A 27,349-nucleotide genomic window follows, 5' to 3' on the forward strand; every position below is an offset into this window, starting at 1 on the left:
TGCAGAGGTAGCGCACTGTACCCACACCATGGAACCCATGGCCTCGCCCTCCCATTCGGGTGGACCAACGACGTTCCGACAAAACTGACCTACTGCCATGACACTCTCCTGGCCACTTCGACTCACTCCCCACTGGGCTAGTCCTGGGTGGCCCCGTGTCTACCAAAGACACCAATGACCACCGTCATGGCAAAACAAACGGTCCCAAACGGGGACATGAGCTCAAAACCAAACCCGAGCACACAAGGCTTATGTCCACCTACCTGATCAGGGTAGCGCGCGCCCATAACCTTCCCTCTTTGGAGGCACCGGCGAGAGGCATGACAATAGATCACATTAGGGCCTTCCCGTAAAGGAAAAATGTGGCTGCACTGAAGAAGTTCGATTTGGTGGCACTATGACTCGATCCCATCGATGACGGAGGAGGTTTGTTATTATTAAGTCATTTTATTATCTTCTCCATCATCATGAACATTTTTAACATGAATGCAAAAATGAGCATGCAACATACAAATGCATGGAAAAAATGTCAAACTTCTCAAGTGCACAACTATAACATAAGGAACATAACATTACCAAGTACTAGCATATCAACGGTGCATTACAATCATCATAGCATTTTATAATGATGTCATGAAAATAAAGTAGAGTAGTGACATGGCATTATCAATAACAACATTCTAATTAGCATGGCAAAAGATATCATGAAAACATAAGCATGCATGATAATCATCACAGAATAACTGCAGACGAAAACGATAAGGAACAACTATTACTACCCACACGAGGTGCAAGCAAAGTCAACATGCAAGTTCGGGGCTCATGATAAGAGGTTGGATTGCCTGGGGGTCGATAAATACTTCGGGAAAAAGTGTGAAACGCCCGCGGAAAGAGTTGCCGGAAACAGTTCTCTCTCAAAGGGGCTGTTTACGGGTAAGGAAAAATAGTCATTTTCACTCTGTGGAAACATTATGAAAATGATACCAATGGAAAGAGCTCAATGAACAGAGAACATGAGCGTTGGAATCACCCCAATCGGAGTTACGGTTGCAAAGTTGTGGCCGTTCACTTTTTAGGCACAAAAGTGGCTTAAACAGTGAACGTTCACAAACTAAGCATTTCGGCGGGCGGGGCTGAAAAGAGGAAACACATTTCAGAAAACATGTCTTCATAACACTGAAAGCGTATTCCCGACAGAAGAAGCAGCAAAGTACGCTTTCTTTAACCGGAGACGTACATACATGAAATGCGCTTCCACTTAATCCAGTCAGCGGGTCTGCCACATCAGTGTTGAGACAATGACAGGCGGGGCCCACGGCATCTCCCCTCTCCTCCCGCCTGGCCTTCTTCTCCAACGCGACGCAGAGAGTAGGGGAGGGCCGGCCACCGACCAGGCCGTCGCCTCACTGCTCCCCGGGGCCGGCTGACAAGCGGAGGGGCTCCGCCACTCCATGCCGCGCCTGCTGGTGGCCGCGGGGTTGCGTGGGACGGACCACAGTGCCGACGCCACGACTCGGGCGGCATGGCTGGAGCAAGGCCGGGTCGGGGTCGCAATGACAGGGCTTCCTCGGTGGAACTGGAGGGCGGCGGAGACTCCACATGATCCAAAGGGAGTAGGGGACGCCAAAGAAAGGGAGCGGGAAGGGCCATGGCCAAGAAGTGGCCGAGGGGGATCGACAGCGATGCTTCGGCAATGGAGCGGACAGGGGAGCTCCAAGGCGAGGGGGAGAGCTACGGGTGTCGAGGGGAGGAGTGGAAGGGGTCGGGGAAGCTACAGATGAGCTCGGACGAGGCACGGATGAGCTATATATAGCCGGGCGAGGAGCACCCGAGCTGGGCACCGCCGAGCGCATCCGGCCGAGGCTCTGCCGGCTGCAGCAGTCACGGGGGGGGGGGCACGGGAAGCCGATGAGGAGGAAGTGGATGCGGCGCAGAGGCTCATGGAGACGAGCAGCACCCAGAGACGAAAGGAGGAAGAGGACACCGAGGAGGAAGGCGACGGTGCACAGGAGCACACTGTTTGGTCATTGGCACGGCTCTCGGAGAAGAAAACAGAGGGGGCAAGAGGTCCAGGGGAAAGACGACGTCGAGGGGGAGTTGTTGGGCATTAATGGTGAGGCCAGAGCCGGTCGAAGCAGCGTTGCCGACGAGAACAGTGGCTAGACCACCGTTTTGGGCTGGCTACACTCGTGATCACCACGGACAAGGCACGCTCCGGAGTTTTTACTGATGCCAGATCATGTCTACCATGTAGTACATCGAAGGTAGAGAACTACTGCGGTAAAGATACGAGCAATGACACAGGGAGTGGAGTAAACCAAGCTCCACAAGTTTGTTGTTACAAACTTGGCCACACACTTGAGAGTAAACCAGCATGGGTAAAAGGTAAATTTGTTGTCTGAGAGGCTTAGGGTAGGAAGGACTATGGTCCTGGGAGTTATGAGGTCATTTGGTCAAGTATTTACCATAGTTGTTGTTCAACTGCCAAATCTGGCCTAGAAGCTAAATCAGGAAGAAGCACTCATTATGAGTGTTGGATTGGGCTAAACTTTGGCAAAGCTTGATGATTTGGACATACAATGATGCTGTAAAACTTTCATACCAAATGGACTGGCCAAAATGTTACTTGTTTCACTAACATCCCCTCTGGCCCTCAAAGTGATCACAAAAATCTTGGCCAACCGGTTGCAGAAGGTCATTCTAAAAATAATTCACCGCAACCAGTACAGTTTCCTCAAAGGTCGCACTATCCAAGACTGTCTCGCATGGGCGTTCGAATACATTTATCAGTGCCAAAGCTCCAAGAAAGAAATTATGCTTCCCAAACTCGACTTTGCTAAGGCTTTTGATACCATTGACCATGAAGCAATGCTCATCATTATGAAGAACATGGGTTTTAATGATAAATGGTTAGGATGGATTCAATGCATTTTCTCCTTGGGCAAGTCGGCTGTTCTCCTAAACGGTGTTCCCGGCAGACAATTTCATTGCAAATGCGGAGTGCGACAAGGTGACTGAGGGATTCCTGGATTAGGGGGGTGTCCGGATAGCCGGACTATACCTTCAGCCGGACTCCTAGGACTATGAAGATACAAGATTGAAGACTCCATCCCGTGTCCGGAAGGTACTTTCCTTGGCGTGGAAGGCAAGCTTGGCGATACGGATATGTAGATCTCCTACCATTGTAACCGACTTTGTGTAACCCTAACCCTCTCTGGTGTCTATATAAACCGGAGGGTTTTAGTCCGTAGGACAACATACACAACAACAATGATACCATAGGCTAGCTTCTAGGGTTTAGCCTCTCTGATCTCGAGGTAGATCTACTCTTGTACTACCCATATCATCAATATTAATCAAGAAGGACGTAGGGTTTTACCTCCATCGAGAGGGCCCGAACCTGGGTAAAAACTTCGTGTCCCTTGCCTCCTGTTACCATCCGGCCTAGACGCAGAGTTCGGGACCCCCTACCCGAGATCCGCCGGTTTTGACACCGACATTGGTGCTTTCATTGAGAGTTCCTCTGTGTCGTCGCCATCAGGAAGGATAACTCGCCCCGTCTTTAAAGACAGCACCGTTGCTAAGGGAGCTTTGGCTGTCGGCCAAACCCTCCGGCTAGGTGGTTTTCTTATGACCGCCTGTTCGGCTTCTGCGCCAACGATGACCTCTCGAGCCATCAAAAACAATCTTCATGTCAGCTTGAAACTCGCCGAGCAGTTATATCCAATGGAGCTCTCCTCCATAAACGAGCTCTTGGATCGCTTCGCCGCCCTGGGAGTCGCTACGGATTACGACCAGATTGTGCCTAAACCCGATCTGAGAGAGATTAGCTCTCCCCAAGTCACCCATCACGTTGTCGTGGTAGAGGGACAGTGCGGCGACCCTTCATCTATCTTAAGGACTCACTACGTCCGGATTCCCGATCCCTCCAAGCCGGATACCCGCGGAGGGGAGGATATCACTCAAGACTTGGAGTCAGGCGACGGGCTGGATTCATTGGACAACATCCAGGAATCCAAATTTTCAAGTTTGGAAATTCCTCGGCCTCTGAGCCTCAGATGGGGTGAGGCTTCGGATTTAATTCCACCCACCCACCCCAACATAAGCATCTATCCAAAATCAGGCAAGAGCTCGATGAAACAGTACATCATTACTGGGCCAGATTCCTCCTGGTTAAGAATAGGCTAAGGGACTGCCGCGAGGAAGACGCAATCTCAATCTTCTGCAATAATTGCACGGACAAGGGAATACTCAACGCCATAAGTCGCCGTGATATTACACACTTCGCTGACTTGGCGTCCATTGTACAAAAGTACTGTGTGATGGAAAGCACCTGGAAAACCAAAATCAAATTTTGGGACAAACCGGCCCTGAATACAAACCCAGTCCAAAATAAAAGGGTGCATCATCACCAGACACCCGGGTCAAGCACTAAAAAGCAAAAACCCTCTACAGGGCATGGAACCGTACTGGAAGGATGGCTCAATGGACCCTGTAAAATTCACAGTACAGAGGACGCCACACCAACTCACAGCCTCAGAGCATGTTGGATACTCCGGCAGGTGGCCAAAATTGGTGAAAATCTCCTAATTCCGAAGGCCACAGAAAGCCACCCCAGAGACACCAATACGGTATTAACAGTCTTCGAGACTTTCGCATCAAATAATATGCGAAAAAGGACACTCCACAACCTCGCCGAAGTCTACCAAGTAGCAACAATAAACCCGTGGAGTGACACGACTATTACCTTTAACGCCAGTGATGAACCTAAATTCCGAACAGCCCGAGCACCAGCCGCATTGGTCCTCAGTCCAATAGTGGACGGCTTTCGTCTTACCAAGGTACTCATGGACGGCGGTAGTGGATTGAACCTCATTTATGAGGAAACCCTTCAAAAAATGGAAATAGACTGGAACCGCATTGAGCGAAGCAGCACACAACCTTTAGAGGAATAATCCCCAGTCGGGAAGCGCGCAGTACAGGAAAAATCACACTAGATGTGGTGTTCGGCACGCCGGATAATTACAGGTCCGAAGAGGTCACGTTCCATGTGGCTCCGTTCAGCAGCGGTTATCACGCTCTACTAGGGCGGGAAGCATTTATAATCTTCCAAGCAATACCCCATTACGGGTACATGAAGCTCAAGATGCCCGGGCCTAACGGGATCATCACTCTCGCCAGTGATCTGGACATAGCACTCCGCGCCGAAAACAGGACAGCCGCACTGGCCCTCGAGGCACTATCCGAAGCCCTAGCGGCTGAGGAACTAACTGCGCTGCGCTCTACGGTGAATAGGGACGATGTGGTACTCAACAAAAGATCCAAGTCCACCTCCTTTAAACCGGCGGACGAAATAGTCAAATTCCAAGTCCATCCAACGGACCCCAATAAAACAGCTTCCATCGGGGCACAGTTAAACCCTGATGTAGACGCCGCACTGCGAGAGTTCCTACGAGAGAACTGGGACATTTTCGCCTGGCACCCTTCAGACATGCCAGGAATCCCATGCAGGCTGGCCGAGCACAGCTTAAATATCCAAACAGGATTCAAACATGTCAAACAGGCTCTTCGGTGTTTTTTCGAACCTAAGAGACATGCCATGGGAGAGGAGCTAGCAAAGCTATTGGAGGCCGGATTCATCAGAGATATAAAACATCCAGACTGGCTAGCAAACCTGGTGATGGTACCAAAGAAGGACAAATCCTGGTGCCTGTGTGTTGATTTTAAAGACCTTAACAAGGCTTGCCCAAAGGATCCCTTCCCCCTCCCCCGCATCGATCAAATTATCGACGCTACCACAGGACACGATTCATTGTGTTTCCTCGACGCATATTCTGGCTACCATCAAATCAAGATGGCAGAACCAGACCAAGCCGCAACGACATTTATCACACCATACGGCCCATTCTGCTTCAACACGATGCCCTTCGGGCTCAAAAACGCCGGTGCAACATATTAGCGCATGATTCAGACATGTCTGGCAAGCCAGATTGGCAAAATAGTGGAGGCATATGTAGATGATGTGGTCGTCAAAACAAGACATGTTGAATCTCTAGTAGACAACTTGAGGCTCACATTTGATAACCTCCGAACAGACGACATCAAGCTCAACCCGGAAAAATGCGTTTTCGGCGTTCCAGCTGGAAAGCTCTTGGGCTTCATTGTATCTGGTAGAGGAATTGAAGCAAATCCAGCCAAGATCCGAGCTCTGTCGCAACCGGATATCCCAAAGGACCTCAAACAAATAAAAAAGTTAATCGGATGCGTGGCGGCTCTAAGCCGCTTTATCTCCCACTTGGGAGAAAAGGCCCTACCCCTTTACCGCCTCCTTCGGCGCACCGAACACTTCAAATGGACGGATGGAACCACGGCGGACTCGACGAAATAAAAGCCATACTGGCAACAAACCCAGTCCTGGCCGTGCCAAACATTGGCGAACCAATGCTATTATACATTGCAGCAACACATCAGGTTGTAAGCGCAGTGCTCGTCGTCGAACGAGAAGCGGACGGACACAAATTCCCCCTTCAAAAGCCGGTCTATTATGTGTCCACTGTCCTCACTCCCTGCAAATCACGGTACCCATATTATCAAAAGATTGCGTACGCGGTATTCATGGCATCCCGGAAGCTACGACACTACTTTCAAGAGTGTTCAATAACAGTAGCCTCGGAAGTACCACTTAACGATATTATAAACAACCGTGACGCAACGGGCCGGATTGCAAAATGGGCTATTGAGCTCCTCCCGTTCGACATAACTTATAAGCCACGGCGAGCCATCAAGTCACAAGTCTTGGCCGACTTCGTCGCAGAATGGACGGAGGCCGAACTCCCTAAAGAGTACGACACATATTCAAATTGGATCATGCATTTCGACGGCTCCAAGATGTTGGCCAGACTTGGGGCCGGCGTCGTTTTGACGTCCCCCACAGGAGACACAGTTCAATACGTACTCCAGATTATGTACACGGACTCCAACAATGCAGCCGAATATGAGGCCCTTTTACATGGTCTCCGGATGGCAGTATCCATGGGCATTCAACGCCTAGAGGTGCGCGGGGACTCGAACCTCGCAATATCCCAAATAAATGGAGACTTCAATGCCAAGGATCCAAAAATGGCAGCTTACCGCAACGCCGTCCTAAAAATGTCAGCTCGGTTCGAGGGGCTTGAATTTCACCATATAGCCCGGGAAAATAATCAGGCGGCAGATGTCTTGGCACGCATCGGCGCAAAACGCGATGTAGTCCCCCCCAACATCTTCTTGGAAAGGTTGTTCAAGCCATCCGTAGTATGGGAAGGGGAGCCGAACAATAACAGCCCAGACCCAACCGCACTGCCCGACACCGAACATACTGACACAATCGGAGGCTCTGCCAATGAAATAACACCTTCAGCCCACGTAATAATGGCCGTCATCTCCCCGTGGACAGAACCATTCCTCGCCTACCTTACTAGGCAGGAACTCCCCGAGGACCAAAATGAAGCACGCTGCATAGTGCGGCGATCCAAAGCCTACAGAGTCCACGAGGGAGAGCTTTATAAGAAAAGCACTACCGCAGTCCTTCAAAGGTGCATCTCCGAAGAGGAGGGGCGAAACCTCCTGGCTGAAATTCATGCCGGACTCGGCGGTCATCACGCTGCAGCTCGGTCCCTTGTAAGCAAGGCCTTTCGTACGGGCTTTTATTGGCCGACGGCCCGGGCAGACGCTCAGGACTTAGTCCAATGATGCACCGGTTGCCAGCTCTTTGCAAACCAAAGCCATATGCCACCCACCGCCCTCCAAACTATCCCCATTACTTGGCCCTTCGCGGTCTGGGGGCTTGACATGGTTGGACCCCTTAAAGGCGGAACCCACAAGCAAAAATACTTACTGGTCATGGTGGATAAGTTCACCAAATGGATAGAAGCCAAGCCTGTTAAGACGGCCGAATCCGGACCGGTGATAGACTTTATATCCGGGGTTGTACACCGTTACGGCATCCCCCACAACATCATCACTGATAACGGCACGAACTTCACGGCCGGTGAGGTAAAACTCTGGTGCAAAAACATGGGCATCAAGCTTGATTATGCTTCCGTCTATCACCCACAAACTAACGGCTAGGTCGAACATGCAAATGGTCTTATCATGAGCGGCATCAAACCCAGATTAGTGTGGTCCCTCAAGGAATCTAACACGCACTGGGTAGAGGAGCTCGACTCCGTACTCTGGGGGCTGCGGACCACGCCGAATTGCACCACCGAATACACACCATTCTTTATGGTGTACGGCGCAGAGGCAGTTTTGCCTTGCGACATAATTCATGACTCACCTCGAGTGTGCATGTACGAAGAAAGAGAAGCCGAGCTCGATCGGCAGGACAGCTTGGACGCATTGGAGGAGGAGCGTGACGTGGCAAAAGCCCGTTCCGCATTCTATCAACAGCGGGCTCAAAGATACCAAAGCAGAGAAGTATGGGCCAAAAATTACAACGTTGGCGAATTAGTTCTACGACTACCGGACAATAAAAAGGACAAACTCAAGCCCAAGTGGGAAGGTCCCTTCATAATTGACCAAGTCCTGACTGGTGGAGCGTACCGCCTGCGGGATGCATCGGATAACCGACTCGAGCCAAACCCATGGAACGCAGCCCGTCTCCGAAGATTCTATGCCTAGCGCCGGACTCTGTGTTTGTCTCCTTCCTTTGTCCATTTTTTATATATTTTCTGTCTTACATTTCTCTTCTTCTTCTCTCTCTCTCTCTTATAGCCTTTAAAGGCTCATAAAGTGACGCGCTATCCGCGCTCATTAAACCTGGGGGCTTCTTTCAACAGAAGCTTATTTATACGGGCTTCATGCCCAACACATGTGTCACACTTCCGCATGTACCTTTATTCACCATTATATGCATCGATATGACTTAAGTTTTGGCCAAGCTGGGTTGCCTGGCTCCTGTGCTTACCCCTACGTTCCCGATTGTTCGGCTAGGTGATAAAGGGAGCACCTCTGCGATTGTTACTTCCGGGTCAGCCGGACGTGTACCTCAGACTGGGTGAAGCCGAAAGCTAGCGTTCTTAAAGGAATATTCGGTCGGTGAACTAAAGATGATCTTTTTTATTTTTATCTATACACCCCCAGATGTTTTTCCTGCGTTTCTTTTTGTAGCATGGACATGCACCTTAGGGCATGCCTCCCAGGGAAAGGAACCCCTAACGGAACTATTCTCCCCGGAAGATGTTTCTTACTAACCATGTAGTATAACACAACTAGTCGGGCACTTGTCTGTTCACGCACTAATGACCCCTACGCCTGGTCTCCATGTATTCCCCGGTTCCTATATAACCGCATGGGAATTCGGACACACTCCGGACCATCAGGTCCCGAGGCTGAAGCGAAAAGGTCGACCATGACAAATGATCTACAATCCGGCTAGAAGGCATTATCAATGTCAATTAAATTACATAGTCATTTTGACTGATTGTATTCCTCTTCAATACCATCTAACAGGCTGTCTAATTTACAGTCCTGCTGGGATTACTTTGCGGCCAACTCTACTTGGCCGTATACTAAGCTTACAGGGATCTCCTTCCCATCGGGCCCTACAGGACCGACCTCAGCCATGTGGTTGGGGTCAGCCTTTGCGTACCGCGTCTTCACCATGGCCCAGGCCTCCCTAGCGCCTTGACGGCAGGCCAATATCTTCCACAATCGGAAGTGCCGCTGTGCTCCCTTTAGCTTCTCCGCAAGCTCTCCAAGACCTTCGGGCATGGAGGCGGATGGCCACAGGGCCTGGGCGACGCCTTGCATCGCCTGCCGAACTCGATCGAGCAGTTGCGAGAGCTCGGGAAGAAGGTCACCTGTAGAACCGGGCATCTCCTCTGCAGGATGACCTGTTAGCACACCTACAGACATTGCTCTGTTAGTCGACTTCCACGCCGAACTTTCTTTCAAAGTTTCATTCAAGCACTTACTAAATATGCCGCGCCGAAGCCGCTGATTCTCCTTAACGGAGTCTGACAGCTGGGCACGAACATCTTTCAGCTCGACGCCCAGCTTGGTGTTGGCATCTTGGAGATCGTTCTTCTCCCGCCTCACCTTTGTCAGCACCTTCTCACCAACCTTTAACTGGCGTAGGAGGTGTTGCCTTTCCGGATTCAATCCGGTGCCATCTACAATTTCATTTGTCAGATTCGCACCCATGTCGTGCTTCGCAACATACTTATCTTTCGAAGTGTATATTACCAGAGGGGGTCTCCTTGGGCTCCCCTGTCGCGGCTAGTGCGGCCTCAAGTTGGGCTTTGCACTCTTCCAGCTCCTTGGACAGTAGGGAATTCTTTTTTGTAAGAACCTGCATAACAAATGATCCTTAAATCAGTTCTTCTAACTGTTTCAAGTCTCAGGGGCTACTGGTATATATATATAATTACCAAAATTTCCTTACCCGTATGTCTTTTACATATTGCTCCATGGCTTTGGCTAGACCATTTTGAGCGGCACGGAGGTACGCATCTCCCGAATTGAAGGCATCTAACGCCCCTTGGGAGAAACAAGCGTCGCGGAGGATTGTCCGGTGACGCCTGTGGTTCATGGCACTCTCCACCTCAGAGTTGGTGGCAGACAACCCATCCACATCCTCTGTCGGAGGAGCGTCTCGCGCGCGCCTTGCGTTCGCCTCTGCCTCCGGACCAGGCTTTGGAGCCTGGCTGGTGGAGGCGCGATTGGTAGCCTCTCCGGATATAGTCCGGCGAGGTCTCTTTGTCCTGAAGAGAGCAGAGTGTTAATGTGCCTCGAAGGTATAACACCTGGGATAAGGGGGCGCGCCATACCTTTGCGCTGACGCCTCGGTCCGGACTGCACTTATTTTCTGCCCATGGGGCCCTGCGGCCCCTCGCTGGCTTGTCGCCGCAGGTTCGGCCTTCCGCCTTAAAAACCTCCCCTGCAAAGTTCGGTTGTAATCAGGAAACTAAAAACACGAGAGGGCGGACACCTATTCGGGGTATTGGGACTTTGATCTCAATTACCTGGGGGGCCGGGATTAGCCCTGGGTAATCGGCCGTAATGGCCACCAAGGCGTTGTCCTTGCTCAATTGATGGAACACTCCATCAATCAGCTCCACAAATATGTCCAGATCCTCTTGAGAGGCTGGGTCGAGGGACCGTCCTGGGTCCTCGGGTTGTGGAGGAGGGCTGCTTATTTCCTTAACAGACCGGTGCAGTTCCTGCGTTGAAGTCGTCAGACTGAATATTTAACAATGGGAATACAAAACGGATGGGCAAGTAAATACGACCGCTTACCCAGCTTGGGGGATTGTGCATAGAGAATCCACCCTGTGGGTTGACGCGGAGAAATTCCTCCTCTTCTCCCTTATACAAAGTGGACAAGATCTTTAGTAGAGCGGCAGCTGAATCCGACCCCTTACGGCCGTAGCGGGTGGCGTCGTCCACCCCGTTGAAGTCCCACATGGGGTGGCTTCTATACTGAAGCGGCTGCACCCCCCGCATAATGCATTCGGCCATAACCCCGATCATGGTTAGTCCGGAATGGGCTAACAATCTTATTCGGACCATCAGGTAAATGATGTCCCTGTCACTTTCCCTCTGAGGGCTCCGTGGGCGCCAGCTTAGGCGCTTCTTTAAGGGAGCACTGTCGAATTTAGGGAGGCCGATCCGGACAGGATCCGGCAGCGGGACGTCTTCTATATAAAACCATTCCGAGGGCCAGTCTTCGGACGCCTTCTTTGGGGTTCCGAACAGATATCCGGTCCCGGTGATGCGCCACACTTCGGCTCCGCCCACTTGATACATTGACCCCTCCTTAGAGCGGGGCACAAGGCAGAATAACCTTTTCCATAGCCCGAAATGAGCCTCGATACCCAAAAACAGCTCGCAGAGGGCTACGAAGCCCGCGATATGCAGTACAGAGGCAGGTGTGAGATTGTGTAGCTGGAGGCCGTAGAACTCCAGGAGCCCCCGGAGAAATGGATGGATTGGAAATCCGAGCCCCTTATTAAATAAGGGACGAGGCACACCCGCTCTCCTTTGGAGGGATTAGGGGCACTCTCCGCTTGCTCTCCGCCATTATAGATGGCAAGGCCGGCTCGAACCGGGACCATATAGGCCGGGGGGAGAAATCCCTTGGTCTGGGGCGTCACTAGCTCGCTATGCGGGATGGAGCATCTCTCCCAATATCCAGGCTGAGGGCTGGAAGGGCGAGAGGAGGAGTCGCGACAGCTGGCCATGGTGGAATGGACCTTTGACGGATGCGCTCTGATGAACACTCGCAAAGGGGGGAAGATGTGGTTTGGATCTAAATCCTCATCCCCTTAAATAGGTCAGCTCATTTACGCAGCTAGGGGTGTGAATGTAAAAACACTCAGACTTTTCATATTCTTTTGACACGTGGGAAGCGGCCATTATTGGGCGTAGAAGCCAAGGAGCGCAACATCTACAAGAAACCGGACTTTATTCAACAGGTACATGGAATTTGGAGGAGAACCCGCCTTGCAATGCCGAAGACAATCTGCGCGCCGATCTCATCGTCATTGAAGCCTGGTTCGGGGGCTACTGAGGGAGTCCTGGATTAGGGGGGTGTCCGGATAGCTGGACTATACCTTCAGCCGGACTCCTAGGACTATGAAGATACAAGATTGAAGACTCCGTCCCGTGTCCGGAAGGGACTTTCCTTGGCGTGGAAGGCAAGCTTGGCGATACGGATATGTAGATCTCCTACCATTGTAACCGACTTTGTGTAACCCTAACCCTCTCCGGTGTCTATATAAACCGGAGGGTTTTAGTCCGTAGGACAACATACACAACAACAATGATACCATAGGCTAGCTTCTAGGGTTTAGCCTCTCCGATCTCAAGGTAGATCTACTCTTGTACTACCCATATCATCAATATTAATCAAGCAGGACGTAGGGTTTTACCTCCATCGAGAGGGCCCGAACCTGGGTAAAAACTTCGTGTCCCTTGCCTCCTGTTACCATCTGGCCTAGACGCACAGTTCGGGACCCCCTACCCGAGATCCGCCGGTTTTGACACCGACAGTGACCCTCTGTCCCCACTAATTTTCATACTTGCAGCCGACCTCCTTCAAGCTATGATCAATGATGCTTTTGCTAGGGGAGAAATCAGCTTGCCCTTTCCTTGTAACACACAACAGGACTATCCGGTGATTGAATACGCGGATGATACTATACTAGCTATGCCAGCATGTCCTGCCCAAGCCATGACCATCAAACCTATCCTCTCTGACTATGCTGTATCGGTAGGTTTGAAGATCAATTTCCATAAATCTACCCTCATACCACTCAACTGTGAGCAAGAGGTCACAAACACATTGGCAAATATATTTGGTTGTGTTATTGGCAAGTTACCATTTACCTATCTTGGCCTACCTATGGGCACCACCAAACCATCTATTTTGGATCTCATGCCTCTGGTCTGCCGTGTGGAGAGACGACTTTCGGCCACCCTCAACATGATTACATATGGAGGAAAACTCACACTGCTAAATTCAGTCATAACTTCTCTTATCATTTTCTCTCTTTGCACACTCAAACTCCCGGCAGGCATCATTGAACTTATTGACAAAATCCACAGAAAGTGCCTCTGGACAAACAAAACTGATCAAGGAGATAAGTGCAACTCCTTGGCATCATGGGATATGATATGCAAACCCCAAAAAGTCTGGAGGGCTTGGCATTCTTAATCTCCAAGTGGAAAGTGACGCTTTGCTTCTCAAATTTCTTCATAAGTTCTACAACCATTGGGACCTCCCTTGGGTGGATTTGATTTGGAACACATACTACACCAAAAAAATCCCACATGCATCTGACCCATGTGGCTCATTCTGGTGGCGTGACGTCTCTAAACTTATGCCAATTTACCGCGGGATCACCAATGTGACAATTCAAAATGGATCTTCTGCTCTATTCTGCAAAGATGTATGGATTGGTGATGCTCTGGCCGACACTCATCCCAGAGCTTTCTCTTTAGCGCAGCTGGAAGACATATCTGTGAGGGATTTCTTGCGGAGCACGTCACTCAGTGAAACGTTCCACCTACCTATTTCCTCACAAGCTCATGATGAGACACGTGATTTACAACAACAAACCATGCAGATTGATCTCATGGATCCTTCGATCAATGATGAATGGAACTGTGTATGGGGATCAGAATACTCAGCTAACATGTTCTACACCTTCTACTTCAAAGATGTCCAGGCGCACCAAACATACAAATGGATCTGGAAATCCAGGTCAACAATGAAAATTAAAGTTTTTGGTTGGTTGCTACTATCAGATAGACTCAACACTCGCAACATGTTGAAAAGGAGACACTATAACATTGGCACATACTTTGGCTGCCTTCTGTGCACAGCCTGCCAAGATGAGATTGTGGAGCACCTTTTCTTTGAATGTACCTTTAGCCTTACATGCTGGAATGAACTTCATCTCATGGCACATGCAGCTGACAATCGACTAGACTGGGTGGACAAGGCTAAATCCTCCTGGAACCAACCATTGTTCATGGAAATTTTTCTTTGGGCATCCTAGAGCATCTGGAAGGAAAGAAATAATAAACACTTAAGAGGAGTTCTCCCATCAAAAGATTCTTGGCGTGCAAGACTCAAGGAAGACCTCTCCCTCCTTACCTATAGAGTGGGAGACAAACATAAAGATTTCCTTTACTCCTTTATCAGTTCCCTGTAGTATCCCCCTCCCCCACAACCCTCATTCCCAAAGGGGATGACTTGTAAATAACTTCATGTAACATACATTCTATTCTTTAATTTAATTGCAGTAGGAGCCTCTCCTACTGTTTCAGGTGTCAAAAACACATCCCCTCTGGCTAGAAACTTGAGAAAATTCCTCAAGGGAAATGGCTAACTGAAATGAGCCAAAATTTTGTGGAGACATGTTATATAGATATTAGAAGACCTTGGAAAAGTTTCAGCCATAATGGAGCAAGATCAGATGCACTTGCTTCACAAACTGGAAAATTGGACAGAAACCAAGAATTGCTCCTGTGCTCACATAGTTCAATGAAATGAACTGAATTTAGGTGGAGGCTAATGATTTGAGATACTTTAGGGGATGGAAAAGTTTCATCCCATTTGGAAACTCTATGAAGGTACTTCCTTCACAAAGTTGTGTTCTGGTCAGAAACTTTCAAAATTTTCACAGGGAGCTAGGATGAATGCATTGGTCTCATACTTAGCATCCATGGGTTATTTAGCAATCTTAATGACCTTACCAAATTGCAGCTCCATTGGAATCAGGAATAAAGCACTTCCTTTGCAAGATTTCAGAGAAGATAGAAACTTGCATTGGATCATGTGCCCAATTTGGAGCTGTAGAATCATAAGATTAGGATGGAACTAGTGAATATATAGCAAGGACAAGCTCCACAATTTATGTGGGAATTTTCCCTGGTATAAAAATAGTAGTTCCTTTGGAAAATGGCAGAAATGCAATATTGACATTAAATAGGAAAATGCGATTTTCCTTATTTAATTATGGCCAATATATTTGCCAGATCTTGGATTAGGCATAAGTATCAACTCCACCAATTCTCATGAATTTAGGAGATGGCTAGCTATGCCTTTGGATTTTATTCCTCAAAAAGGCAAGGAAAGGAATAAATCACAATTCAAAAATATTGCATGGGACTTAGCAATATTTTTGCACATCTAAGGATCAGAAATATAGGATGATCTCTGGGAACAATCGGGAGGATCAACAGATCAAGGAAAATGATGGTTCCTTTGTAAGCACAAAGGACATATCCAAATTCCCAAAATTTGGAATTTTAGGGTTTGAGAGGATTTGAGATGATGCAAATGAGGTCTTGCCCACTGACAAAGACATGAGAAAGGTTTTGAAAGGTTGAAAATGACAAGAATCATCAGAGTCATCCAGCAAACTCAGGAGAATTTTTTTTGAAAATGAATGCCAGGAAGGAATAATAGCACAAAAATTGATAACCCAATTTCGAGGCTGTTACATGCATTCCAGTGAGCAATTCCTAGAATATCGAACATCTTCGCAAGTTTTACCCCTAAGGCGCGGTTGCTGGGAGCCCCGGCAACCCCCATTTTGTACTAGCCTTGCCGACAAGGCATGTAACCCTATGTACAGAGCTAGGCGCAGACCCTGTGCGCAGTAAGGGAAAGAAATCCCTTAGTATGTATAGTTTCCTGTCGATTTCGATGTTTATGTGTTTACATATATGCATGCTTGTCCAGGGTACTGTACTGCTTTTTGATCCCAATAAATATCAATGGACCGCCAAGGTTCCATGCTCTTGCCCTCTCTCCTTTCCAGCCACGGCGAGGACGCGCAATCCCGCTAGGGACCCGGCTCCGGCAAGAAGTTGAGAAGACCGCCTGGCACGGCGATCCCCGGCAAACAAAACAGATAAGGTTTACCTCTTGCCCATTCGTGTTCATAACCTATGACTTGTGCATTACAAAACCTCGCCATCCTTCTTTAAAAACTCGGGTGCTCCCATTCCCGGCCTGAGCGCTGCTTCGATCGGAGTGGTCGCAGTAGCCCTTGTTAGAAGGGGGTGGACGGGGGCTGGGCCCTTTGTCTGTAACCCGGAAGATGTGATTCTCTGGCAGGCGCAGAGGGCACCGACAGGATAGCTTGCTGGGAAGACTCGTTTATTTACATTAAGGAGGCATTTCGCCTCTGCACGAACGTACGCGTGCACGCGTTCCCGGCAAGGCTAGACTTTTTCATTAACATGCCGATACGAGTACAGAGGTTACAAGACACAAGCATGGGCTCGAGGGATTACATTATCTAGAAATTAAGATTTGGCAAGTGCCTACAATTTAAAAGAAAGATAGGTGCCCCGTGATCTCTGTTCTTGCCCCTTTCCTCCCAGGTGCGGCAGGTGAAGGAAAAAAGGAAGCGGTAGGGAACACGCCAATGGAAATCTTGACGAGGAAGACCCTCGGCAGGGCGCGTGGTCGATGGAGGAGGACAGCATGATCAGTCAGCGTCCTCCCGCATGCCGCCCTCGTCGCCGCTTTCGCTGTCCTCCTCGTCACTCCCGCTCGAGGAGGAGGTTTCGTCATCAGTGGAGCTCTCCACGCAACACCTTAGGCAAGGTCCCAAGTGCCCAAAAATCTTGACGGAGAGCAGGCCATTCTCCATCAATTTGAAGTGGAGGACAAGCCCCTCCGACAGGCTATGGGCACGGGCAAAGGCTTTCACTCGCGGCGGAGATACATGATACTACTGCAGGATACTACTAACGCGACACTATGATCAGAGACCCTTTGCCAAAACTGTGTGCGATGCAATAATCGCAAACGGTGGTGCTAAAAAACCGTCAAAAAGGTGCAAAACGTTTGCAATGGAGGATGCATCAAACATGGTTCAGATTTTATTTGTGTGTGGGATGCAGGACACATGGTTAATCCATTCAAACTGCCTGCGATGAGGCAGAACAACACAAACGGGCAGCCATATCAATGTGTGTGTGATATACGGCATACAGTTAACTCGGTCGAACTATTTTCGATTAGGGAACACAACAGAAACGGTTCAACTTAACAAGATGTGTGTGATATGCGGCATACAGTTCACATGGATGAACTATTTGCGATGAGCCAAAAGAACACAAATGAGTCGTGTAAACAAGATGTGTGTGATATGTGGCAAACAGCCGACTCGGATGAACTGTTTACGATGTGAAATTACAACACAGACGGTCAATGCAGTTACTTTGTGTGCGATTCTGTGTGTACAAAAAACTTTGAAAAATGCAAACTAGTTGCTTGCGGAGGCGGAGTATCGCACACGATGCGTATGCGAGTACTCGTGTGTGATGATTAGTATGTTAGACATAAGTTTCGTTATGTTAACATGTGTGTGAATTTGCAATATGGACAGTTAATCTGCAAATGCCTTTTGGTCATCCGACACACGCTTAAACTCAATGAACTGTTTACGATACTAATACTTTCCATGAAAATTTATGAACTTGGGTAACAACATTTGAGTAACATATATATATATATAGTGGTTACACTATTCGACAAAAGGACGATCTTCGTAACACGGTTTTGACAACCATATGGTCCATATCTACATACTTAACATAGTAACAACTATCACATTTTAAGAGGCTAAGGGCCAACAACCATATGGTCCATATCTACATACTTAACATATATAGTAACAGCTAGCACATTTGAAGAGGCTGAGGGCCAACAACCACAACTATCCACTGGAAGCAGCTTGATCCCGGCGACTCGGTATCTCGTCAATGAAAAGGAAGAGCCCTCATGTGCCTTGGTAGATCATGAGTAGAACATTGTCTCCAATTTTCCAATATGGATGCATTGCCACAAGAGGCGAGAACTTGTTAATTTGAATGGTTCCATTTTTGTGGGAAATGCAGTACCTTGCAATCACTTTGGCATTATTAGCAGGCACAAGTGTAATTCTATCACGCCGGGAAATCGATCCAGGAACTGCTACAGGGGGCAATTTCTGTTGACATGTAGAATAAAAACAATTGTAACATATCGTTGAAGATATATATATATAGTTTATGAGCATCAACATTAAAATAAGACTTTTTACCAGCGTTTTGTGCACACAATTGGTCTTGTTCAGTGTGTGCACCTAATCCCATCCAAAATCCAGCGTTCATACATTGTGCTATCACAGTCAGATTATCAACAAAGTTTATGAGATGCTTCAAGTCCTTCCAGTGAAATTAGGTACGCTTAGTAACATACAGATCATTCACTATGCATCCAAAATATCCTGCTTAAAAGGTGGAAATGTATTATTTATTCAGAACATGGCAGAAGAATATTTAGTGCGCATAAATTGGTAAGTAGAATTTGTTACTGCGTAGGAACAGAGTCAGAATATGATATCACAATTAGTTGCTTAAATAGTGATCAATTGGTTTCTTAAATAGTAATATGATAGGAAGGAGAAAGTTGAAAGGACACTAACCTCGATCAGAATTTGATCAGCTGATGAAGTTCGGGAAGTAAACATCCATGTTAATTAGACCAGGCTGTGGTGCACGCATGTCACATCCCTAGTTCTGGTATGACCTAGGCTAGCCTTCATGTTGCATCATGTTTAAATTCCATTTAAATTTGAAGTGGGGATTTGTGAAACCCTCAGAAATCATTTCTAGAAATAATCCAGATAAAAATTACTCCAAAAAGGTCCAAGAAAATGTTCATGTTACTCTCTGAAAATATTGGCCAGAGGTAAAAATCAAACCAATATTTTTAGGAGCTCATAAATATTTATTTTGGACATTTGGAATTAATCCAGTAATTATTTGCGTTGGATAAATATTTATATAAAAATAAAATATTGTCCAATAATTCTAAATTTTGGTGAGGGGCTTTGGATTAATTCTTTAGGTCCCTGCAAAATTTGACAGAATTAAATAAAATGGATTAGTATTATTACTAAGTCCAAACAAAATGCAGAAAATAGAAAACATTAATAAATAGAAAACTAGGGAGAGGGAGATACTTACCTGGCGCCTCTGGCCGGCCCGTTCCTGTTCAGGCCCAGCCCACCAGGGGTAGAGCCGTCTTCCTCCTCTTGCCAGTAGGCAGAGGGGAAGCGGTGCCCGAAGCCATGCACACCGGCACACAGCTGCCTGCCTGGCTCCTTCTCCTCACGCTAGACGTCGCCACGCCCCCCCAAGCCTCTCTCGCTCTCTCCCGTGCCATTCTCTCCTCCCCCTCGCTCCCTCTCTTGCGGACGAAATCGCCGTCGCCGCCGTCCACAGCCACCGTGGCCTCGGCCACTGCCGCACCTCCCCGACACGCTCCCCAGCTCCGCCACGACCCCGTCTCCCTCCTCACCGAGCAAGCAACCCGAGCGAGCTCCGCTTCGTCCTCACCACCGTCTTCTTCATCGCCGACCGCCGAAGATCACCGTCGCCATTCCGCTGCGTTGGACCTTCCCCGAGCTCGCTGACGCCTCCGCAGGATCCGCTGTGAGCCCCGCCGTCGAACCCCCCTCTTCCCTGCTCTTCTAGCGCCCTCTAGCCCCGTCTGCCACCACGGCCGTAGCACCTCGCCGCCGGCCATGGCGCCACCGTGGCCAGAGGCCGAGCCAGCCGCTCCCGCGCGCGTCACCGTGCTCCTGGTGACGCCAGGAGGCCATAGAGGCCCTCCGCAGCCTCTGCCGTGCCCTGCAGCCACTTTCCGCCCGGAGCCATGCTCCGGCCGCCACCGCGAGCTCCGCTCCGGCGAGCTCCGCTCCGGCGAGCTCCGGCCATCCCGCGTCCTCCCGTCGCCTCCCCTGGATGCGCGAGAGCCCGGACTACGCCCCGGTGCCCTTAGTCGCCGCCCCCGTGGCCTGAACCGCGGACACCGCCGCGTCCAGAGGTCGCCGGCGACGACCTCGCCGGCCTGACGTGCGGACCCGGCCTGCCAGGTGATTAGCTTAAGGCTAATCACCGTTTAACTAATCCCTGGCGCTGACAGTGGGCCCAGGCGCCCTAATCCTTTAATTAGATTAGTATAATAACCCCTTGTTAACTAACCGGTCATTGACGTGTGGACCCCACACAACAGGTTTGACCTGGTCAGCTCCGTTGACCTGCTGACGCAGGCATGACGCAATGCTGACGCAATTATTCATTTTCTGGTTTAAAATTAAATCAGGAAATTCCATAATATATTCAAAACTTCAAAAATTCATAGAAATTCAACCGTAGCTCAGATTGAAATAATTTATATATGAATAATGATCAGAAAAATTCAATCTATCCATCTGTACCATTTTCATGCATGACAAACCAACTTATACATGCTGTATATGACGAAACACATGAATGGCATTTATAAAGGCTTATTTTGGAGTTGCATTTGAAACTTTGGTTCAAATGGACTTAATGCAAATAAATGCTAGATGCATTAACTCAAACAACATCACATACTCATGCCATGTTCATGAATCACAATGTTGCATATGATTGTGCTTTGATTGCCGACACCGTTCCTTCTCGATAGGTCCTGCTCCGGAGAGTGCTCCAGAGTACCTGTCTGAGGAGCAGTGCCCCCCTGTTGATCTACCAGGAAAGCAAACCCCCTTGTTCATTCCGATGCAATCCTACTCTCTTGCTCCTGCTCTCATTTATTGCATTAGGACAACAATGATTCAACTGCTACTTTGTGCTGCGGTAGTTGAACCCATTCCTCTGCATGACCTGTCATTGCCACAGTAACTAGTTGAAACCCTCTAGCATGTGTAGGAGTTGATTGAAGCCATTGTTGTGGTCCTACCATGCCATGCTTGCTATTGCTTAGAGTGTGTCAGGTCTGATTCATTGGGAATGAATTGGAGTACAGTGCTATGTTCTGATGTTGAGAGTTAAGCGTGTGAACACGATTTGGTAAAGGTAGCGGTGAGAGGCCATGTAGGAGTACATGGTGGGTTGTCTCACTAGAACCATTCTTAAGCACTGAGTTCTATGTATGTTGTCCAATGACTCGATACTACCACACATTGGGTTCCGGTAACTCGACCCCTCTCGACTTATTAACCAACTTGATCTTTGTCCAGGAGTCGCAACTAGTTTCTGGTGTTTGTAGGTAGTGTTAGTAGTCTACCAAGTGGCACCCGGCCAGGTGGGCTTGGGCAGACTAGGCACAGTGGCACAGTGTACCAAGTGGCACCCGGATGGTGGGCTTGGGAACCCTGCTCACATTGTTTGGGGCCGTGAGCGACACCCTGGCCGGATCTCCTTGCGGATGGAACCCGAATAGGCGATGAACCTGGATGAGAGACTTGTGTGGTTAGTCAGGTCGTGGCCGACACCCTCGCCAGGCTTCCACTTGAAGTTTGCCGAGGTACATGACGTGTACATGGTGATGAGTGGTGAGAGCGTGTGTGAAGAAGTACACCCCTGCAGGGTTATCATGATCTATTCGAATAGCCGTGTCCGCAGTTATGGACTTCTTGGATGCTTACGTGGTACATAGACAACTTAAAGTGGATACTCTAAAATGCTCAAGACAAGTGTGAGTGCTATGGATGGCCTTCTCGTGAGAAGACGAGGATGAATCCACAGTGGTGTATTGATGTGGTGATTAGTGGACTCGTGTGCGCTGCCTCACCTTAAAGAAGTTTCTCGTTGTCGTAGTACAGGATAGCCACTGAGTCAAAGCTGGCTTGCTGCAACTAAACCCCACATTACCTTCTTGATACAAATGCATGTATGATAGGATCTGATGTAAGTCTTGCTGAGTACCTTTGTACTCACGTTTGCTTTATTTATGTTTTGCAGGTGAAACATCTGTCTCACTAGTAGCACTGCTTGGACTTCGACAAGTAGCTTGTTACCTTAGCTACGATCTTGTACCCTTGGGAGGGACTTGTAGATAGTCAGGCTTCTCATCCTTTTTCCTTTTGTAGTTGTCTGTACTCAGACATGTAATGCTTCCGTTGCTTGTATGCTCTGAATGATGGGTCATGTGACCCCTGTTTGTATTTAATGCTATGTGGCTCTTCTGGGCCTTTATCTATATGAGTTTGCGCTATGTTGTGATGCCATGTTGTATAGCACATACTTGCATGTTATGCGTACATGTGACGTGTATTGCTATGTGTGGGATCCGACAATCTAGTTGTTTATCCTTGGCAGCCACTCTTATGGGGGAATGTAGTCTAGTGCTTCCTTGAGCCATAGTAGTCCGCTACAGCCCGGTTCACCGGAGTCCTGCTAGCCCAGCACTACTTCTTAGGACACTTGACTGGCCGGCATGTGTTTCACTTCGTTCCTGTGTCTGTCCCTTCGGGGAAATGTCACGCGGTGACATCCGGAGTCCTGCCTAGCCTGCTACAGCCCGGGTTCCCGGAGTCCTGTTAGCCTTGTGCTACAGCCCGGATTCACACGCTGCTGACCGACATGCTCGATGTGAATCATGTATGTCTGTCCCCATAGGTTAGTGCCCTTTGGGTTCACGACTAGCCATGTCGGCCCGGGTTCTCTGTCATATGGATGCTAGCGACACAATCATATACGTGAGCCAAAAGGCGCAAACGGTCCCGGGCCAGGGTAAGGCGACACCCGTGGGGATACCGTGCGTGAGGCCGCAAAGTGATATGAGGTGTTACCGGCTAGATCGATGCGACTTGGAATCAGGGTCCCGACAGCTTTGGTATCCGAGCCTGACTGCCTGTAGGATTTCCAAGCCAACCTGGTCGAAGTTGAGTCTAGAAACTCTTTAGTTATTTAAGGGAATTGATTGTGGAAGGGAACGTAAGGCTCTTTTTACTCCTTTCACTTCTTGGCCCTCTGATCTGAGTCATCCTATCTTTCCTACGGGGGTTAAGGAACTAGGCTTTCTCTTCCGTCTATCAGGATCACGTGTTACTACCCCGTAGTCTCTAAGGTTTGGTTGTTCAGAGTCATATCCCAGTTCGAGTACCTCCGGTGTAGCCTGTTTAGTCATATCTCAGAACCTTGGGTGATGATATTGAGTTTGGTGCTACCCCATCATTTGCAGGATGTCTCATTTTGAGCATTTTACTGTCGTTATGCTGCCGGAATTGTCCTAGGAGTTCAAGAGATAGTATTTTTCTCGTACTATAACCTACATCCTTATGATGATGCTGAATCCATCCTTTGTTTCCTTGGTTGGTTCTTCAGGATGTCGTTAGTTAACCGAAGTTCTGTTGCTCATAGCCGGAACCACGGAGATGGTAGGGATGAGGATCCTCCCGACCAGTCTTCATTGGCAGAGTTCATGATGGAGATGGAGAAGAACAAGCGAGAGTCTAACCGCTTGTTAGCACGTATTGAGGAGAACACCTCCCATCAGCACAAAAAGACATCGTCCATCTATGATTTCATTGGTCTGAAACCACCTACCTTCCATCATTCCATTGAACCACTCGATGCAGATGATTGGCTACGTAGTATCACACACAAGCTGCATTCTGCGAACATAGCTAAAAGTAACAAGGTCACCTACGCTGCTTATCATCTGGAAGGTCCTGCTAGTATTTGGTGGCAGAACTATGAGGCTATGCTTCCAGCTGGCCAGATACCCACCTGGAGAGATTTCACTGAGGCTTTTCGCGAGCATCACATCCCTCTGGCTCTCATCGACCGCAAGAGAGAAGAGTTCTGTAGTTTCACCCAGAGTAAGATGGCTGTTGATGCTTACAGTAGAGAGTTTCAGAACCTTGCCCGCTATGCTACAGAAGAGGTGTCCACGGATGGCAAGAAGCAGGCTAGGTTCCGGAAGGGTCTCAACCCCAAGTTGCGTCGTGATCTCCACTTGCATCATTGCAATACATTCCAGGCTCTTGTGAACAAGGCCATTAACGCAGAAACAACTCAACTCACTTACGAGGAGTCTCGTAAGCACACCCGTGATTTGGGTTCTTCTTCCGGTTCTACTTCGCAGAAGCGCCGGATTTGGGTTCCGAACTCCGCTCTTCCACCCGGTTATACACCGAGGCCTTCTTATGTGGCGCCTCACCCAGCTCAACCGTATGCTCCACCCAGACCAATCGGTAGACCGCTTGTCAATGCGGGTCCATGTCCTACCTCAGGGACTTGCTTCACATGCGGAGAGCCAGGACACTATGCACATGACTGCTCTCAAGCCAACTATGCTCCACCCCAGCCTGAGAAGTCTGTTGGCCGTGGTAAGCCATCACGCAAGATGATCAGTGTCAAGTCAGCTTCCACTGAACATGGACATGTGCATCACGTCTCAGCTAGAGACGCTCATGATGATCCGGATGTCGTTCTTGGTACACTCCTTGTCAATTGTCATCCAACATCGGTTCTGTTCGACACTGGAGCATCTCACTCCTTCATTTCTGAAAGCTATGTTAACTTGCACAACATTTCATTTTGTGATATGCCCTCTCCACTAGTCATTCAAACTCCTGGATCCAAATGGCAAACTTCTAGTGTAAGCCATGGTAATGAAATCCTTGTTGACAGACTTGTATTCCTTGCATCACTTATAGCCCTCAAGTCTACAGATATTAACATCATCTTGGGTATGGACTGGATGAAAGCTCATTATGCCAAGATTGATTGTTACACAAGGTATGTTCAGCTTACACACCCATCTGGCAAGATAGTCACTGTCTCCACTAGAGTTGCAAAGTGCCAACTCTATTCTCTTAATGCCAACCCTCTTCCTGACCTTGAAGATATCCCGGTAGTCTGTGACTTTCCGGATGTCTTTCCTGAGGAACTGCTAGGTATTCCACCTGACAGAGATGTAGAGTTTGTCATAGATCTTATCCCAGGAACCACCCCAATTTCTAGGAGACCCTACAAGATGGCACCCTTAGAGCTAGCCGAGCTTAAGAAACAACTTGATGAGTCCTTGCATAAGGGTTTCATCCGTCCTAGTTCTTCTCCCTGGGCTTGCCCCGTCCTCTTTGTCAAGAAGAAGGATGGTACGGACCGGATGGTTGTAGATTATCGCCCCGTTAATTTGGTCACGATAAAGAACAAGTATCCGCTCCCCAGGATCAATGATCTATATGATCAGCTCGCTGGATCCTCAGTCTTCTCCAAGATGGATTTGAGGTTAGGCTACCACCAAATCATGATCAGAAACGGGGACATTCCTAAAACGGCTTTTGTCACTTGTTATGGTCAGTACGAGTACACCATTATGTCCTTTGGTCTAACCAATGCTCCAGCTACATTCTCTCGCTTGATGAACTCGATCTTCATGGAGTACTTAGATAAGTTCGTCGTGGTTTACCTTGATGATATTATTATTTACTCGAAGAACGAGGAAGAGCATGCCGAACATCTTAGGCTTGTGTTAGAGAAACTCAGAGAACACCGCCTTTATGCCAAGTTCTCCAAGTGCGAATTTTGGTTGCCAGAAGTGACCTACCTAGGCCACGTGATATCTGGTAAGGGCATTGCTCTCAATCCCGAGAGAGTTCAGGCCGTTCTTGATTGGACTCCGCCTGAAACGGTTAAGCAAGTTAGGAGTTTCCTTGGTCTAGCCAGTTATTGTCGCCGCTTCGTTCAGAACTTCTCCAAAGTGGCCAAACCTCTCACGGAACTTCTCAAGAAAGATAAAAAGTTTGAGTGGTCCCCACAGTGTGAGCACAGCTTCCAGGAACTGAAAAGACGCCTGACTTCTGCTCCCATACTTGTGCCACCGGATTTCACTAAAGACTTTGTTATCTACTGCGACGCCTTACGACAGGGACTAGGTTGCATTCTTATGCAAGATCGTCATGTGATTGCCTATGCATCTCAACAGTTGCATCCACATGAGGAGAATTATCGTACACATGATTTAGAGCTTGCAGTCGTAGTCTATGCACTTAAGACATGGCGACAGTACCTTCTCGGTAAACGTCGCGAGATTTACACCGACCACCAGAGTCTCAAGTATATATTCACCCAACCAGATTTGAACCTTAGGCGAAGACGTTGGTTGGAGTTGATCTCAGATTACGACTTAGGAATTACCTACACCCCAGGCAAGGGCAATGTCATGGTTGATGCGCTAAGTCGTAATTCCTATTGCAACAATCTCATGTTGTAGCCGGGCCAACCACTTCTCCATGAGGAATTATGTAAGCTTAACCTTCACATTGCTCCTCACGGATTCCTTTCTACATTGGTGGCGAAACCTACCCTTGAGGATCAGATCATTACTGATCAAAAGTTTGATAGGGGTGTTATCTGCATCAAGAGAAACATTAGGAAGGGAGTTGGTGGATGTTTCTCTATGGATGATCGAGGTGTTGTTTTCTTTGAGAATCGCTTGGTGGTTCCCAAGAATCAACATCTGCGACAACTGATTCTTAAGGAGGCGCATGAATCTCCTCTCACGATTCATCCCGGTAGTACTAAGATGTATCAGGACCTACGCCAGAGGTTCTGGTGGACTAGGATGAAGAGAGAAATTGCTTAGTTTATTGCTAACTGCGACGTTTTTCGTCGCGTTAAGGCAAAGCATCAGACACCTGCTGGCACCCTTTAGCCTTTAGCTATTCCTGAATGGAAATGGGATAAAGTTGGTATGGACTTCATCACCGGCTTTCCCAGGACCAAGAAAGGGAATAATGCTATCTTCGTAGTCATTGATCGTCTTTCCAAAGTGGCTCACTTCCTACCTGTTCGAGAGAGTATCACTGCTAGTCAGCTCGCTGATTTATATGTTTCTCGAATAGTGTCACTTCATGGTGTTCCACTAGAGATCAATTCAGACCGTGGTAGTCTTTTCACTTCTCATTTCTGGGAGAGTTTCCAAACTTCCATGGGCACCCATCTTTCCTTCAGTACCGCTTTCCACCCTCAATCAAGTGGTCAGGTGGAAAGGGTCAACCAAATCCTCGAGGAC

Source organism: Triticum urartu, chromosome 7A (assembly GCF_056163025.1).
Source record: "Triticum urartu cultivar PI428250 chromosome 7A, HENAU_Tu73, whole genome shotgun sequence".
NCBI lineage: Eukaryota > Viridiplantae > Streptophyta > Magnoliopsida > Poales > Poaceae > Triticum > Triticum urartu.